We start from the raw sequence: 16,249 nt of genomic DNA, 5'->3' as shown, positions 1-16,249 counted from the left end.
TAATTGAGAGTTGCAGTTGTCTTTAAAGCATTTTTGAACCTTCAGTGGACAACTTGTAACACTGTGATTGTCTTCTCCACAGGCAATACAACCATGACCTGATGGAAGCTTGATTGGAAGTACTGAAGAATGGGTAGAGGCTTGAGAAAACCACTCAAAGTAGTTGCAGGTAGGATTCAAGCATTTCAAGAACAACTTTCCATTACTTACATCTGTTTTAGACCTCAACAAAGCTCTTACTCCATTACAAGGTACATGTTTGCACCTTGAATAAACCCATGGACATGCTTTTGTTTCATGATCTTCTTCCATTTCACACATTAAACACACTAGCATACTAGTTGAAGAACTTGCTTTATCATTCATACCACCACCCATTTTTCCAGATCTGAAAATGAAGAGAAGCAAAAATATGTGGTTGTGGAGATGTTCATTTATGATTTATGGAGAATAAGATAAGAGTGCCACGTAAGCAGTCCCACGTGGGCCTTGCCACGTAACCTGTGCCACGTACGCACTGGGTGATGACGTATAAAGAGTCACAGTAGCTGGTTGGGTCGAAATAACCGATTCAAAGGACTATCTTGTCATTTTAAGTGCACCTAACGGTGCTAACTTTCCATCCATCACTTTCGGTCAAAACTTGCCTAATTTAGCAATAAATAAAAAAAGTGGCCTAGATTTGAAAAGCACCAAAAAAACAAGCCTATTTTTGTAAAAAGCCCATTATTTTCTTAGTACAACAATCTCTGAAAAATATTGAATTTGGTTGGATAGTTCTTGATATTAATTAGTAGTAGTTTTCACACTCCTTGAGGGAACGAACCGTGCTTGCTATTGTGTGCTCTTTGGACACCGTGCACTTGTGCTAAAACAAAGTCGGTTCTCTGACCCATCAGCCTACTGTATATTCCGTTGCCTAGTCGCTGGCGACATTGTTTCTCCACAACCTGCATTTTGCATTAATTATCTGCGGCTAATAGTTTGCCTTTAGACTCATCACTAACATTGTTGGATTACTCCCTTTATATTTCTAAGGCATTTATTGCTCTCTTTAACTGGATTTTTGACTCGAACCTGTTTGGCTGTCGAGTTTCTATTGGACGAGGTTTTTTTTAACTAATACAAAACTTTAGATTTTTTTAAGGTAAATTTATTGAGAATCCGAATTGATTTATTCTGCTGTTGTTTGCTTAATTGAGCATTCTCCCTTTCTTTGTCTTTTCAGTTGCTCTTCTTCTCTTCTTGAGTGCATTCATTCATAGCTCACCTGCATTCATTATGAGTAGTTACGATTTATACAAGCATCTTAGTGGATTTTCTGTTGCTCAGAGGTATGCCAAATATACTAATATTGGTATCCTTCCTGTTACACCTGCATTAATGAGAGACTATGGGATTAAAGAGAATAGTATTTTAGCTAGAATCTTCTCGACTGAGTTCTATTCTGTGGAAGATATTCGAGGAGTTCTTCGTCATTTCATGGGACTTAATATTGGTTTTCAGATAAGGGAGACTGATCCTAATCTTTTCATTATCACTTTCCGTACACCGGAAGACCTGAAATGGATTGCATTGAATGGGCTTGGTATCCTTTTGGCAATATGCTCTCAGCAACTACTGCACCTCCAGGTATGAGAATAACAACAGAGGCAGTTAAAGAAATTCCTCTTTGGGCTAGTATTTCTAATTGTAGACACGAGCACATGATATGAGAACGACTAGGGTTAATTGCTAGCAGAGTAGGGGTTGAGTCAAGTGTGCAATGGTACAGGGAGCTTTGATTTCTTACCTAGAGTCTTAGTTTGGGTTAACATTGAGAATCTATTAGTCTTAAAGCTGCTAGTTAAGGTAGATAACTATCCAGTAAGGGAACTCATCTTCACGTACCACAATCTTCCATCCAAATTCTGTACTTTCTGCTCTCGTTTTGGTCATAAGGCTAGCAACTGTGCTATTCGTCAACATAGACCCTTAGAAGACATTTATGATGTTTCCCAACACTCTCCTTCACCTGGTGATGATCTCTTTTGGCTGGATAATACCTCCATACAAATTTGGAACCCTACTGACAATACAGATGCCGATGACAATATGGAATCTGTGGAGAAATTCTTGGAAATCCCTGGTAATAGAGAAACATTATATGAGTTGTTTAGAGAAGAGTATCATGTGCCTGCATCTCAAGTTGTAACTCCAGCTGAAGTTAATAGAGACTATGCAGTTCTTGGACCGGTGACATATAATGAAGATATGCCTCTTGCATCGTCTTCAATTCTAGGAAAACGTACTTTCCCCTTCAACGTACCTGAAAATTTCATTCCCTTGCATGGTTCTCTGTCTGGATCGTTTGAATCGGGCAACTCGAAAACTAGGCGTGTCATCAGTAATATGGAACCTTTAGAGTTGGAACCGATTCTTAGTCAGGAACCAGTACCTAACCTTACCATTCAAGCTAGCCCTGTAGAGGTTCCTGGTTTTGTCAATAGAAGATTATCATTCTCCTCTTCTTCCTTTGAGGATGCTCAAGAAAACCTAGCTTCACCTGCGTCTGTGGGCTCTAGTTCTATTTCAATTAAAGAATCTCATGTTAGTCCTATTAATCATGTCATGCATTCATCTCAATCATCTATTGCATCTCCTAGAACCCAGCCTAGGTCGGCTTTCAATATTGCTATCCCGGAATACCTTTCGTCATCTTCTTTTGAGGGTTTGCGTATCTTGGTTTCGAATTCGGATGAACCTCTTCTTTTAGATCAATATGGCTCCAATTTGAAGGAGCAAAAACTGCATAAGTGTCAAATATACAACTTAGGCATATATGATAGAGTCTTTATCGAGTGATATAAACTCTATCATTTGATTCTATGATCATCGCTTAATTACTTATTATACAACATCAAAAATTTCCCTCTTATAAATATTCAATTTCAAATTCATTTCAGCTCACATCAAAATTTCTAAATCTCTTTAAAATTTTCCAATCTCTTATTATTCTTCTAATATAATATATAAACGGATCACACATCCTCTACAATATACTCTTCCTTATTTCCAGTAACATGACTTCTCAACCGCGGATTAGGAGTCACCCGCGTCCAATCCGTCGAAGTTGCGTATTTGGAAGATTCAACCGTGTCCGGTCCAATCAACTGCGGATTTGACTTCCGCAGATCAACGGATGATACGGTCCGGATGCGGATCAACCGCGGATTTAATCAAAAAAAAAAAAGTAAAACAAACAATCTCTCTGCATCATCATCATCATCAGTGAATTGTGTTACAACCTACAACATGAAACTAATTACTAAACGGCTCCAGTTTAGTCTATAGATTACACTTAAGCAAGTGGTATAGTTGGGGGATACAACTGATGACACGAGTCCGATGCCTCATAGCTCAAAACGGTTTTTGTTCTTCTTTATCTCGATTTGATGTTCATCATTTTACTGCTCACTCAATGTTCTACCTATAAAATTGCCATTTGATATTTATTTTCGGAAACTACATCAGGAAGTTCTCAATTACGTTAAATGAGCAACACTTACTGAAAGACTTCTGTTGCACTTGATGTGGGTTCTCTGTATCCCCTTTACGGAGATCCCTTACATGTTTACGGCTAACTAGAAAACACAAAATGGTTAGTGATGGTAATGTCTGTGTAAATTGTCTGACTTTCTAATGATGAAAATGCCCGAGGTCATTGCTCGCCTTACCTATGACAAGTTCTGTAGTTTTCACCATCCAATATTATCCTTAATACTTCTATTTTCCTTACAACACTACGGTGCGGGTGAATCCGCGGATTTCAAAGTCCAACCGTAACGAAACCGCTAAAAATGCGGATTTGAGAATTCCACCCGTGTCCGGTCCATAGATCTTGCGGATTGGGTTTCACCCGTGATTTTACGGATGAAATTCGCGGTTCCGGACTTTTTGCTCACCCCTACGAACAACTGTACGTAATCAATGCGGGGGAGTAAAGAACTTTTCACAGCCGTCAACCATCAAATAAAAGGTTAGCCAACGACAGTAGCCCATTAGACTCGTGAATCATCAAGCGAAATTGGACTTGGTGAACACCCGAAAATCCAGTTTATGTAATCTATGAACCTCTCTCAAGATTTGGTTGAAAATGAGGGAAATCCTATTATTGGTTGTAGTAGCGAAGTTACTAGGGAAAGTGAAGCGACCCGTTGCTGATGGTAATTAATATATGATCAGTGATTTCTTATTGCTGGACTAGGAAGCTTCTTATAATGGGATCATGGGATGAGACTGTGATATGTTATTGGAGCGGTCGCGTCCTTATATTAAAAGTTCGTCATAAAAGTGAGAAGTGACTGGATGGCACACAAATAACATGAGAGTGCCGCAGTTGATGAATATCGTAATTCGCAAGTGAGCGGACACCACATCCCGCAAGTCGAGAGAAGATAGAACAATGATAGAAATTTCTGCCGCCACAGTCATATGCGGAAGAGGATGCCGCTAATCTTCCAACAGTTAAATTTTTTATCCAGATCTAGATTGGGAATGAGAAGCACCAAACCACATTGGAAGGGTATTAGGAAATAATATATGAGAGTCTATATTTAGGAGATATGCACATTAAGTTGTGAGAGTTATATTAGGAAAGTGTTCTATGTTTAGAGTTTGATTTTATTAGGTAAGTACCTTGAGTGGTCGTCAAGTTTGTGAACAATATAAATAGGCTATTAAGCCATGAGAATTGATACACCGAATTATTATCAATGTAGTCTTTTATGCTTCCGCGTTTATGCTCTCCTCTCTCTTGCTCGATCCTTAACATGGTATCAGAGCCAGGTGAGAGGAAGAGAGAGGAGAATGAGAAAGAGTTAGGGAAGTTTTTCATCGTGTTAGGGTTTGAGTTACAAGTTTGTTGATGCGTTGGTGTCTTCACAAGGGTTCGGAAAAAAAAAAAAAAAAGTTTGGTTCCTGCTGAGAAGAAGGCGTGAGATCAGCCGTGTTGCTGTTATAAAAGTGAAGATGACTTGTTACCTGTCAAGTCATGTTCATGTGGTTTTGTTCGTGTGCTGTTGACGAAAAGAACTTGGAGCAAGATGGAGAATTTTATAAAGAAGGAAAAGATGTTGCTGCCCTAGATTGATTTCCAGTGATGATGTTTACTGTTCTGATGGTGAATATAACCGCTGTGGTTGATGGCTGGGAAGAATACTGAGAATTGAGTTGAGCTAATATAGGTGATTCTCGTTGCTGTTGATGACGAGATGGTGATGGCAGACGAGGTTGGTGCTAACCATGGTTGATCATGGTGGTGATTGCAAAGAAAGAGCCCAAACTGATTATCAATGGGTTGATCATTGTGCTTGAAAGTCTGTGGCAAAGATGAATAGAGAGAGTGGTTGCTGCGATGATTGATGTCAGTATTTGCGAATGTTTATGGGCTTCTTTTGGAAGTCAAAATAAATAAGGAAGTTGTATCAGTTTCCTGGATTTGATGGATTAGGGTACGTGGTTTGTGTGTTGGGTTTAGCTGGCGTATTCGAACTTGAGTTAAGAAACCAACAGTGATGAAGAAAATTAAGTATTGATCACCTACGGATGGATGCTGATATCAGAAGGTCTAGGGCTGAAGACGAGTAAGACGATGATATTGATCATGATTCCAAGGAGTACGTGAGTTCGAGAAGGAAGAAGTTGAGTGTTGTCATTGTGTTTAGAGAAGAAGATTGTTAATCGCGTGGTTTGATTGATTGGTTGCGAAGATTGGCTTGTTTAGAAGATCCGAACAACACGAGACTTGATGGTTTGTTACAGAGGCCGAGTAGTAAGAGGCAAGACGAGAGTTGTTGTTGCTGCGTTATGGTGCGTATGGAGATGGGAGTGTGCTGATGGCCATTTGCAGTCGATCTAGAGAAGAAAACAGAGATGTTGATCGGTATTTAGAAGTTGATGGATATGAGTTATGGAGGCGACGTTTGCTGGAGATTTGGGGTTTCACAATCCTAAGATCAGCCGATATTATTGCTTGCCGGAAAAAAAAAAAAAGAAAAAAAAATGAACAATCACAGTAATGAACAGTTACAGAAGCGTAACTAAAGAACTGTTACAGTTGAACAATAACAGAAGTGTGAGAGAAGAAAAGGTCACAGTTGTGACAGTAGGTGTGACAAAAGAATCGTGACGGTGCAGAAAATTGTGACAGTTTTGTGGCAGAGGTATTGCAGAAAGCTGTTAAACATGTTAGAAGAAGTGAAGTGTGGTTGAAGAGTTTGTGAGAGAAACTTGGAAAACTTACAAAGTGTGACATACTTTGTGTTAGTTATTGCTTGTGGCAGAAGCGTAACAAGAAAAAGATTGTGAGAGAATCTTTAAGAACAAAGAAGTGTGAAGGTTTCGCAACAATAGCGTGACTGGAATAAGAGAAGAAGAAACAACAACAATGTTGTGAAGAAAGAGAATCGATCATCAAGAGGTGATGAGAGAAAGAACAACAATAGTAGGTTAAAATCCTATGAGTTGTCGAGAGAGTACACAAAGTATTCTATCGAAGAAACCAAGAGTACAAGAAGTATTCTACCAAACTACGAAGAGGACCGAAATGTCCCTAAACTACAACAATGGAACCTGTATGTTCTAAAACTACTATTGGGACCGTAATGTCCTTAAACTACGAAGATGGGACCGAAACGTCCTTAAACTACGAAGAGGACCGAAACGTCCTTAAACTACGAAGAGGACCGAAATGTCCTTAAACTACGAAGATGGGACCATAATGTCCTTAAACTACGAAGAGGACCGTAATGTCCTTAAACTACAAAGAGGGGACCGTAATGTCCTTAAACTACGAAGAGGACCGTAATGTCCTTAAACTACGAAGAGGACCGAAATATCCTTAAACTACGAAGATGGGACCGAAATGTCCTTAAACTACGAAGGGGACCGAAAGTCCTTAAACTATGATTGTGACCGAAACGTCATTAAACTACGGTCTGAAGATTATTTTTTTTCGCAAAAGCGTTGAAAAAAAAGAAAAAAAAAAAAAAAAATGAAGTTAAATTTCTTTTGTCCAAGATGGGCATTCGTGATCTACATGCTCCATCTTGAGGGAGGGTATTAGGAAATAATATATGAGAGTCTATATTTAGGAGATATGCACATTAAGTTGTGAGAGTTATATTAGGAAAGTGTTCTATGTTTAGAGTTTGATTTTATTAGGTAAGTACCTTGAGTGGTCGTCAAGTTTGTGAACAATATAAATAGGCTATTAAGCCATGAGAATTGATACACCGAATTATTATCAATGTAGTCTTTTATGCTTCCGCGTTTATGCTCTCCTCTTTCTTGCTCGATCCTTAACAAAGGGGCTGATTTACCAGCGCACTAGTATGCTTCACTATTAAGAGCGAGCAAAGATGCCTTTGCATAAAATTTTACTGAGATACCAATGATAGTTTTTTCTAATATAGCTAAACATTGATGATAATCTTTCTCATTTTCGCCCAAAAGTTCAAAACGTGAGGCTAAACAAGAAAGCTAGAATAATAAAAGAAGTCAGAAAAGTTATTCGAGCGTTCCAGTATCCATGTTGATTATCCAACATTCGGGACGTACCGAGATGGAACAAAAAAATTCATCTAAGGATCGATTTTGCCGACATGATTAAGGCTCGCTCGATGCAACTACCAGATACAATTATTCATAGATGGCTTATTCTGGGTACACTCAAACACCATATTACTGATTAGGAAGGAACTGGTTCACGACATCTCATTTCCCGTTGGGAACTAGTCAATTGTGCCAAACTACGATTGGTAACACTACGAGGTGGTCATCAATCTAGAGTTGGGGCAGTGGATCGGAAGAATCATTTACTTTCAAATGGTGGAATGGAAGGTTTGATTGTTAACAGCGATGTAAGAATCAGGACATTGTTGAACATACAGAAAGTGGTCGCCATCATCAGGACAACAAGAAAGTGGTGGAAATGACAACCGTCAGCTGCTGCTTCCAATTCTCCTACTCAATGGTTTCGCAGGCTGGACTGCTGCGGTTAGAGCCTTAACTTGCTTGCTTCTGGTGGAGGTGCAGCTGATGGAAGTATTATATTCTGGAATACCCACACTGGAGCTTGCCTGGATTTCATCCATACCGGTCGTTATTGTGGAACAGAAATGAGAGAAAACGTCCGAGTTCCCATGGATAGATTGCTGATCTCACTGGTCATAAATCTATTCATGGCACACAGTCCGGATGGATATAATGTGGAATGTGGATGAATCAAGGCACTGCTCGTTGGAATTGCAGTATCTTTCTACCCTTACCAGTATTTGTGAACCCAGGAGTTGTTGGCATATTTTGGTTCAGTTATCATGATGGAAAACTTAATCTCCTTTCATTCGACTTACAGCCAATGGAAATCAACGTTGACAATGAGGCGATAGAACCATTGCCGAACAGCCATGGTATTGTAGCTCCGCGGTAGAGATTAAACCACGAGGCAGTTCTACCGCCATAAAACCAATCAAAAATTCAAATTCAGATTAAACTGTTTAACTAAGTGGAGGTTCAAATTCAAGAGAAGCCTACATGCTGTCTGCCGAAGACACAGTCTGGTAGTGACCATTACATATCAAGTTAGACATAAATACAACATATCAAGTTAGACATAAATACAGACATAAATATAAGATAAAAACTGCTCAGTATAATGACCATACACTAATCCCACCATTTAAGCACCACTGGTGCATAGACCTGCTCTACAGCATCGCTCCTCATCCAATTATGTCCATTATCACCGTAGTATGTACCATGAGAGTTTAAAAATTCAAACTCTAGAAAGTTTCCAACAGTCCTCCAACCCACCAGTACGACGGCATGAGCTAAATCTCTTCGGTTTTTACCACTCCTCCGTTTAGCTCCCTTCACCTTTGTTCCAGCAGTAGTTAGCACCAGCATCATTGAACAGGGAAGTCTTTATGAATTCAGCTAGCACCCCGCCCAACCTAATAATACACTCTTTCACAGCTGTGTGGAATAAAGTGTGCATATCTGCCTCTGTACCAGCCGCTTCCTCCCTAAAGCTTTCAACGTTGATCCCATAGCTCCAGTGTAGATACAACTTTTCAGCGCCCTGAAAAAAGACGAGATCACGACATCAATGCATGTTAGGAAAATATGATGTACCTAATGTGAAATGTCATAATAGCATGAAACACATAGAATTTGCTGTCCATTATGTGCGAGAATTGGTTGCTGCCAAGGCCCTAGCTCAGTGTCACTAGCTCTCTCTAGACCCTGAACTTGCAGGGGGTGTTAGGAAAATATGATGTACCTATATATGTGAAATGTCTTTGTGCCAATACATGTGCAATGTTGTGAGTGTAGTAACCGGCACCTGACAGTTAGTGTTAGTTAACCACCTGCTGTTCCTATCACAGTTTAGGTGTGCTTAAATATCTGTGTCCGGTATACTGAGTGAGTTTGTAACAAGAAGATTGTCTAACGACATTTAATCTTCTCAACAATGCACAAAACAAGCAGGGGAAGAGTTTGAATTGAAGTTGGAGAACTTAAGCATATAAATTAAAGTTGGATAACTTACCGGATCTGGTATCCCATTATTTGCATTAAACTGTACACCATCAGCAAGGAAACCATTGTCGTTCAAATGATTAAGGAAATTTTCCATAGTCTTATCCCTCAGAAGTCTGCGGCGTGTAGTCAAGTATGGGAGGGAGATCCCCGGTACATTATGAGGCTGTGCTACAACTTCTCCATTCTCATCTAGTCGAACATGAATGTTCATTTGGATTTCGATGATGGCCTTTACCGAGAAAGGTATGCAGTTAGCTATTGAGATAACAAACATATCAAATATTTTCACGTGATCCTCTCTGATCAGCGGCGCGCGCACACACACACACAAAAAAAAAAAGAAACAACTTACGGCCTTCCTGATCTACGGCTATTGGGAATGGACTACCACCAGGTAGTGGCAGACCACTCAATGCCGGGTCTCTCCATGAAAATGTAGGAGAATCGACATCTAAATAGTCATTTTCTTCATCTTCTTCTGCCCTTTCAACCAATCTATCGAGCTTTCTGCAGAGAGATGTTCGCTCATATGACCACTCGTCAGTGTGTGCCAAAGCGGTCCTCCAGGGTTCAGCTCTAGATGGGTCAAGTAAGGGTTCTTCATTGCCTGCCATTGGATATATGTCGCAAGCAGACTAACAGGAAGACATATTAGAGACAGTCCAAATGGCCACTGAGTCAAAAACAACACACAAAATGGAAGATAAATAATGAGACTCCATTAATGGCCGACATTGTTTCTTCTCATTTCTTACAGACACAGGACTTTCATTACAGATTAAATGAGCTGAAGCTCAAGTATTTAAGCAACATTAAAGACCGACTTAACAGTCACTATCAAAAGGCACACGTACAGAAAATATGTGTGAGAACAAGTCACACTTAATACACATGACAGCAGAGAGGGAAAAGTTATTTGAAAAGCTTAACCTGCACTGCAACCTTTGTTATCCTGCACTGCTTCATATCTTGAGCTAATATCCCCCCTCAAGCTCATGGGTGGTGCAACCACTGTGAGCTTGTCACGAAGCATCTTGAAACGAGGACCATGTAACCCTTTGGTAAAAATATCCGCCAGCTGATCAAGAGTATGCACATAAAAGACATCCAAAGCTTTGGCTTGCACAAGTTCCCTGAAAAAGTGATACTCTAGATGGACATGCTTCATTTTTAAGTGCATAACTGGATTTGAGGCCAGATTGATAGAGCTGATGTTGCCACAACCCAGTTTAGGAGCACCAATGAGAGCAAAGTGTAAATCTCTGAGAATAAAGCAAATCCAGACAACTTCAGCTGCACTGTTTGCTAATGTTCTGTACTCAGCTTCAGTACTGGACCTAGCAACTGTAGTTTATTTCTTGGAGGACCAAGATATAGCATTAGAACCTAGGAATATGCAATATCCTCCAGTAGAGCGCCTGTCATCAGGGAAGCCATCCCAATCTGCATCAGAAAAGCCTAGAAGAAAAGAATCTCCTTTGGTGAAATGAAGACCATAACCAACAGTGCCTTTAATGTATCTCAATATTCTTTTTGCTGCAATCAGATGTGGAATTCTTGGATGTTGCACATGCTGACAGACAACATTGACAGCAAAAGAGATTTCTGGCCTTGTCCAGGTGAAATAGTGTAGAGCAACTAAGGACCTAAATTCAGTAGGATTATCCAATAAGTCACCATCAATTTTATTGAGTTTCTCAGAGGCAGCAATAGGTTTCTAACATGGTTTGGCACCCTCCATGTGATATTTGTGAAGTAGATCAACTGCATATTTGGTTTGAGATAGAAAAATTGAATTGGAATTGCTCTTGACTTCAAGTCCTAAGAAATAATGCAGATCTCGTTGGAGATGAGAAATGACAGATTGAAGAAACTTAGTAGAGATGCCTGTCAGTAATATATCATCAACATACACCAATGCAACTGTGAGATGATTTCCCACCTTGTGAACAAAGAGAGAAGGATCTGATGGAGAGTTGACAAACTGTAAAGAAATTAGAGCAGCACTAAGCTTGTCATATCAGGCTCTGGGTGCCTGCTTAAGTCCATAGATGGACTTGTGTAAAAGACAGACATGATTGGGTTTTGATTCATCAATAAATCCTGGTGGTTGTGACATATACACCACTTCCTTCAAATCCCCATGAAGAAATGCATTGCTGACATCAAGTTGGTGGATTTTCCAATTGAACTGCACTGCCATTGAGAGAATGACTCTAATAGTTGTAGGTTTAGCAACAGGACTGAAAGTTTCTTCAAAGTCAACACCTTGTTGTTGATGATAACCCTTGGCCACTAACCTTGCTTTGTGTTTATCAATGAAACCATCTGGTTTGTATTTGATTCTGAAGACCCACTTGCATCCAATGATATTATCAATACCAGTAGGATCAACCAAAGAAAATGTACCTGCATCAACTAAAGCTTTGTATTCTGCAGCAGAAGCAATTCTACAGACTTCTTCCTTGTGAGTTGTACTTATACAAGATGGTATTTTTGGTGGCTTGAGCAAGTAATGCAACATCCAGAGGATGGTAAGTGTGATAATATGATTTATGAGTCTTAATACCATTCTTTCCTCTAGTAATCATTGAATGATCATTCACAGTGATTGAGGATGGAGAATTGGAAGGAATAGATATAGATGGATAAGTGAGTGGAGGAACAGACTCAGAAGAAGATGCAACTGGTAAGATTGAGTCAAGAGAGGGAGGAAATATCTCACTGGAAGACTGAGTGGATGGTAACAGTTTGTAAGGAAAAGAAGTTTCATCAAATGAAACATGCCTGGAGACATAAATTGTACCTGTAAGAGGGCCCAAACATCTATAACCCTTATGTTGAAGGTTGTAGCCTAGAAATATGCATTGTTTACTTCTAGGTTCTAGTTTGTTAGATGTATAAGGTTTAAGCCATGGGTAGCAAGCACAACCAAAAACCTTCAAGAAAGAATAATCAGGCACTTTGTGAAAGAGGTGATAAAATGGAGTAGAAAAAGTTAAGGACTTAGTTGATAGTTTGTTTATAAGAAAATTGGCAGTTTGTAAAGCCTCAACCCAATAAGCATGAGGTAAGCCGATTGAGATAAAAGAGTTGTAGTAATGCCTAATAAATGCTTGTGCTTAACGTCAGCTACACCAATCTGTTCTGGTGTATGAGAGCAAGTAAACTGATGAGTAATTCCTTTTTGAGCACAAAAATGTTCTAGATAATTGTTTAAAAATTCACCTCCATTATCAGTTCTTATGGTGATTACTGAGTGAGAAAGAAGCTTTTCAATTCTAGTGACAAAAGAAGTGAAGGCAAGTTTAAAATCAGATTTAGAATGCAAAGGAAGAATCTAACAGTACTTAGTATAATCATCAATAATATTTGCATAGTACAAACTACCAGAAACTGATTCAATTGAACAGGGCCCCCAAAGATCCATATGTAACAACTCTAGAGGTTGTTTAGATTCATTACAAGAAAGATTAAAAGGCAATTTCTGACTTCTACATAGTTTGCAATCAACACAAGTAAATGGTTTATTGGATATATTTGAGAAATTTAGCAGCCTACAAAGTTTTTGTAATGTTTGAAAAGATGGATGACCAAATCTTCTATGCAGCAGAACATTGTCAGTTATTGTTGAAGTGAGAGCATGAGGTGATGATGTGAATTTGATTGGATATAGGCCATCCCTATGTGGACCTTGGAAGAGAGTCTTCCCAGAGTTCAGAGCCTTCACATTAAAACCATGAGAATCAAGAGTTAAAGAGCAATTGTTATCAGTTGTAAATTTGTGAATGGATAGGAGATTGTGGGATGACTGAGGAACAACAAGAACATCACTAAGTTGAAATGAATGATCATTAACAATTTTACTAGAGTGTCATGTTTGAGAAATAGTCATACCTACACCATTTGTTGTTTGTATAAGTTCAGAACCATCATATGTTGTAGACTCCTGAAGTAGCTGAGGCTGAGAAGTAATGTGACAATTAGCTCCACTACCAGCAATCCATTCTTCTTCATCAAAGATATCAGCAGCAACCAACATAACACTGAGATTTGGTGGAGGAGATCTTCCTTGATAAGAAAAATTGAGCCTCTGAGTACAGTTAGGAGCCAAATGATTTGGAGAATCACAAATTTGGCAAGGTGGTGGTTTATCTTGAACTGAATAGCCTCTACCAGTGGAGTTTCTAAAGAGAGCTGGATTTGGATAACGACCACCATTGTAACTTCTTCCACTATTGTAGCTTCTTCCTCTGTAAGATCCTCTAAAGTGAGAAGATGATCCCCTGTAGTGTTGTCTATTGTTGCTAGCTAGAAAGGCTTTGGCATTAGATTCATTTTGTAGAGTAAGAGCTCTCTCACTAACTACAGTCTCTTTACTGAGCAGGTTGTTATGTAACTCAATACAAGATATAGGAGGATTTTTGTGTCTCATAGAGGTAGCAAATAGAATGTAATCAGAGTTTAAGGCCTTCAAAATGATGACTACTAATTCCTTGTCTGAAACAATTTCTCCAGAAGCAGCTAATTGATATGACAAAAGTTTGATCTCATTAATCAAAGCACCAATTGATTTCTTGTGTTATGGAGAGAAGCTTCGTACGCAATTGAATTGAGTAAGTTGAAGAAGCTCTTTCAAATCTTGCTTCAATACTGCTCCATAGCTCATGAGATGTGGTGGCCTGAGAGAAGTAAGGAATCACTGAGTCTGAATCGTTGAATTGATCCACATAATGATGGTTGAGTCTTCATCTAACCAATCTGTGTACAACGGATTCTCGATTCCATTAAGCTGATTTCTCTGATTTGTATATTGTGGAGGACATGGATGAGAGTCATCAAGAAAACGCAGCAGCTTGAATTTGTGAATCACTGGAGTCATAAGATGCGTCCATGTGATGTAATTATCTTCTTTGAGTTTCAGATGAACAAAGTTATTGAGTTGATTGAGGGGAATGTTCGAAAACGAGTTGGAAGTAGGATTTTCCATTAATCAAATCTTGAAACAAATCACAGATCTGAAATGTAAAAGGTAACAGGAGAAGATTATCAAAGAAGATTTTGAGTAAGACAACTCAAGATCGAAGAATAATGATGATGAAAAGATGAAAATCCTGATGAAAGATTAAGAAAAAACAGTAGATCTGAGAGAGCAATTTCTGAATCTACTGAACTGAAATTTGAGTGATAATTTCAGATTACTAGAAGAAGAAATGAAAAGAAGATGAAATTTAAAAGCAGGATCGAAAAATATTAAACTAACTCAACCGTGTCTGATACCATAATGAGACTCCATTAATGGCCGACATTGTTTCTTCTCATTTCTTACAGACACATGACTTTCATTACAGATTAAATGAGCTGAAGCTCAAGTATTTAAGCAGCATTAAAGACCGACTTAACAGTCACTATCAAAAGGCACACATACAGAAAATATGTGTGAGAACAGGTCACACTTAATACACGTGACAGCAGAGAGGGAAAAGTTATTTGAAAAGCTTAACCTGCACTGCAACCTTTGTTATCCTGCACTGCTTCATATCTTGAGCTAATAATAAAGAGCCAACCATACAAGCATACCATCCAAAAATACAATCATGTCACCAAGTAATATGAGTTATCCACATATATCAACATACTACAAAGGAGAGGGAAGCACCAAAAACACACATTTGCAAATAAATCAATACATGTAGGTCCTTCTTCCGCAACAACAACACTAAAAGGCGCCGATAAAACTACAAGAACATGGATTCAGTCCCAACAATTATAACCTCAACCTTAAAATATAACTATTCAATATCAATTAAGCACCAATAATGAACCAATTCTATCTATATGATAAAATAACTATATTAGCTGGGACGCCTCAGAATTATCCATTGATTTCATGTGAAATGCAATTTCCCTAAAGGATTCTCCCTGTAAACAGGGTCTTAGTTCCACTACATCTCAGGTGATTGGGGGTCATCATCAGCTTTGGCAGTAAACACGAGTAAATAAGAAAGTTATTATAAAGCGTATACCAGCGCCTCAGACAGCCAAGTGTGAAGTGTCCCAATCAGAAACTCTAGTCCACAATAGTGTCATCACTGAGCTTTCAAGCCACTAAAAATAGTATTAGAGTTGTGAAAACTCTGCATAATAAATTCATCAACTCTAAAATTGTAATCAATCAACACTAACTAAACAAACAATCATTTGTTTATAGAATTTGTAAGTGGAGGAGCCTGATAGGACATTTGGGGCAAGTTGATTGATTTACCAAAAGCACACATGATTCTCCCGCACAGCGACGAAATTGGCCTAGACTTTACATTGAAAATGACCTGTCTTTTGGCCTAGACTCTACAATAGTACTTAGAAAATAACCAGAAACAGAAACAAGCTATTGGCATTAACCAGGAACTGCATATAATCTTCAAGATGTTAGTCTTTTGAGCTCATCAGAAAGACTGGAAAGATTTTGCACAACTTTTGAGCTCATCAGGTCTTATGAAAATATTATCCTTATTCTTCATTTATACAACTCCCAGAAAGAAACATAAACAAACAGAACCCAACCTAAGCACCATTTACACTGTACTGTACCAGATGAAGTACATAACAAAAAAAAAATCCAATACATCAACCCTAATCAACCTTTAATAACAACAATGAGACA

At 38.7% G+C, this 16,249-nt stretch overlaps 1 non-coding gene across 1 annotated transcript; it reads right to left on the bottom strand.

Moving 5' to 3' along the window:
• Positions 1–15,451: 15,451 nt before the first annotated feature.
• On the bottom strand, positions 15,452–15,563 carry LOC113284927. Its single transcript, XR_003328455.1, has one exon. It is a non-coding gene; the product is annotated as a small nucleolar RNA Z278 (small nucleolar RNA).
• Between the last annotated feature and the right edge of the window lie 686 nt (positions 15,564–16,249).

The sequence above is a fragment of the Papaver somniferum genome, chromosome 5 (genome assembly GCF_003573695.1).
Source record: "Papaver somniferum cultivar HN1 chromosome 5, ASM357369v1, whole genome shotgun sequence".
NCBI classification, from domain to species: Eukaryota; Viridiplantae; Streptophyta; class Magnoliopsida; order Ranunculales; family Papaveraceae; genus Papaver; species Papaver somniferum.
Note: the sequence above shows the minus strand (reverse complement) of the source record. Positions and strands in the feature narration are given on the sequence as shown.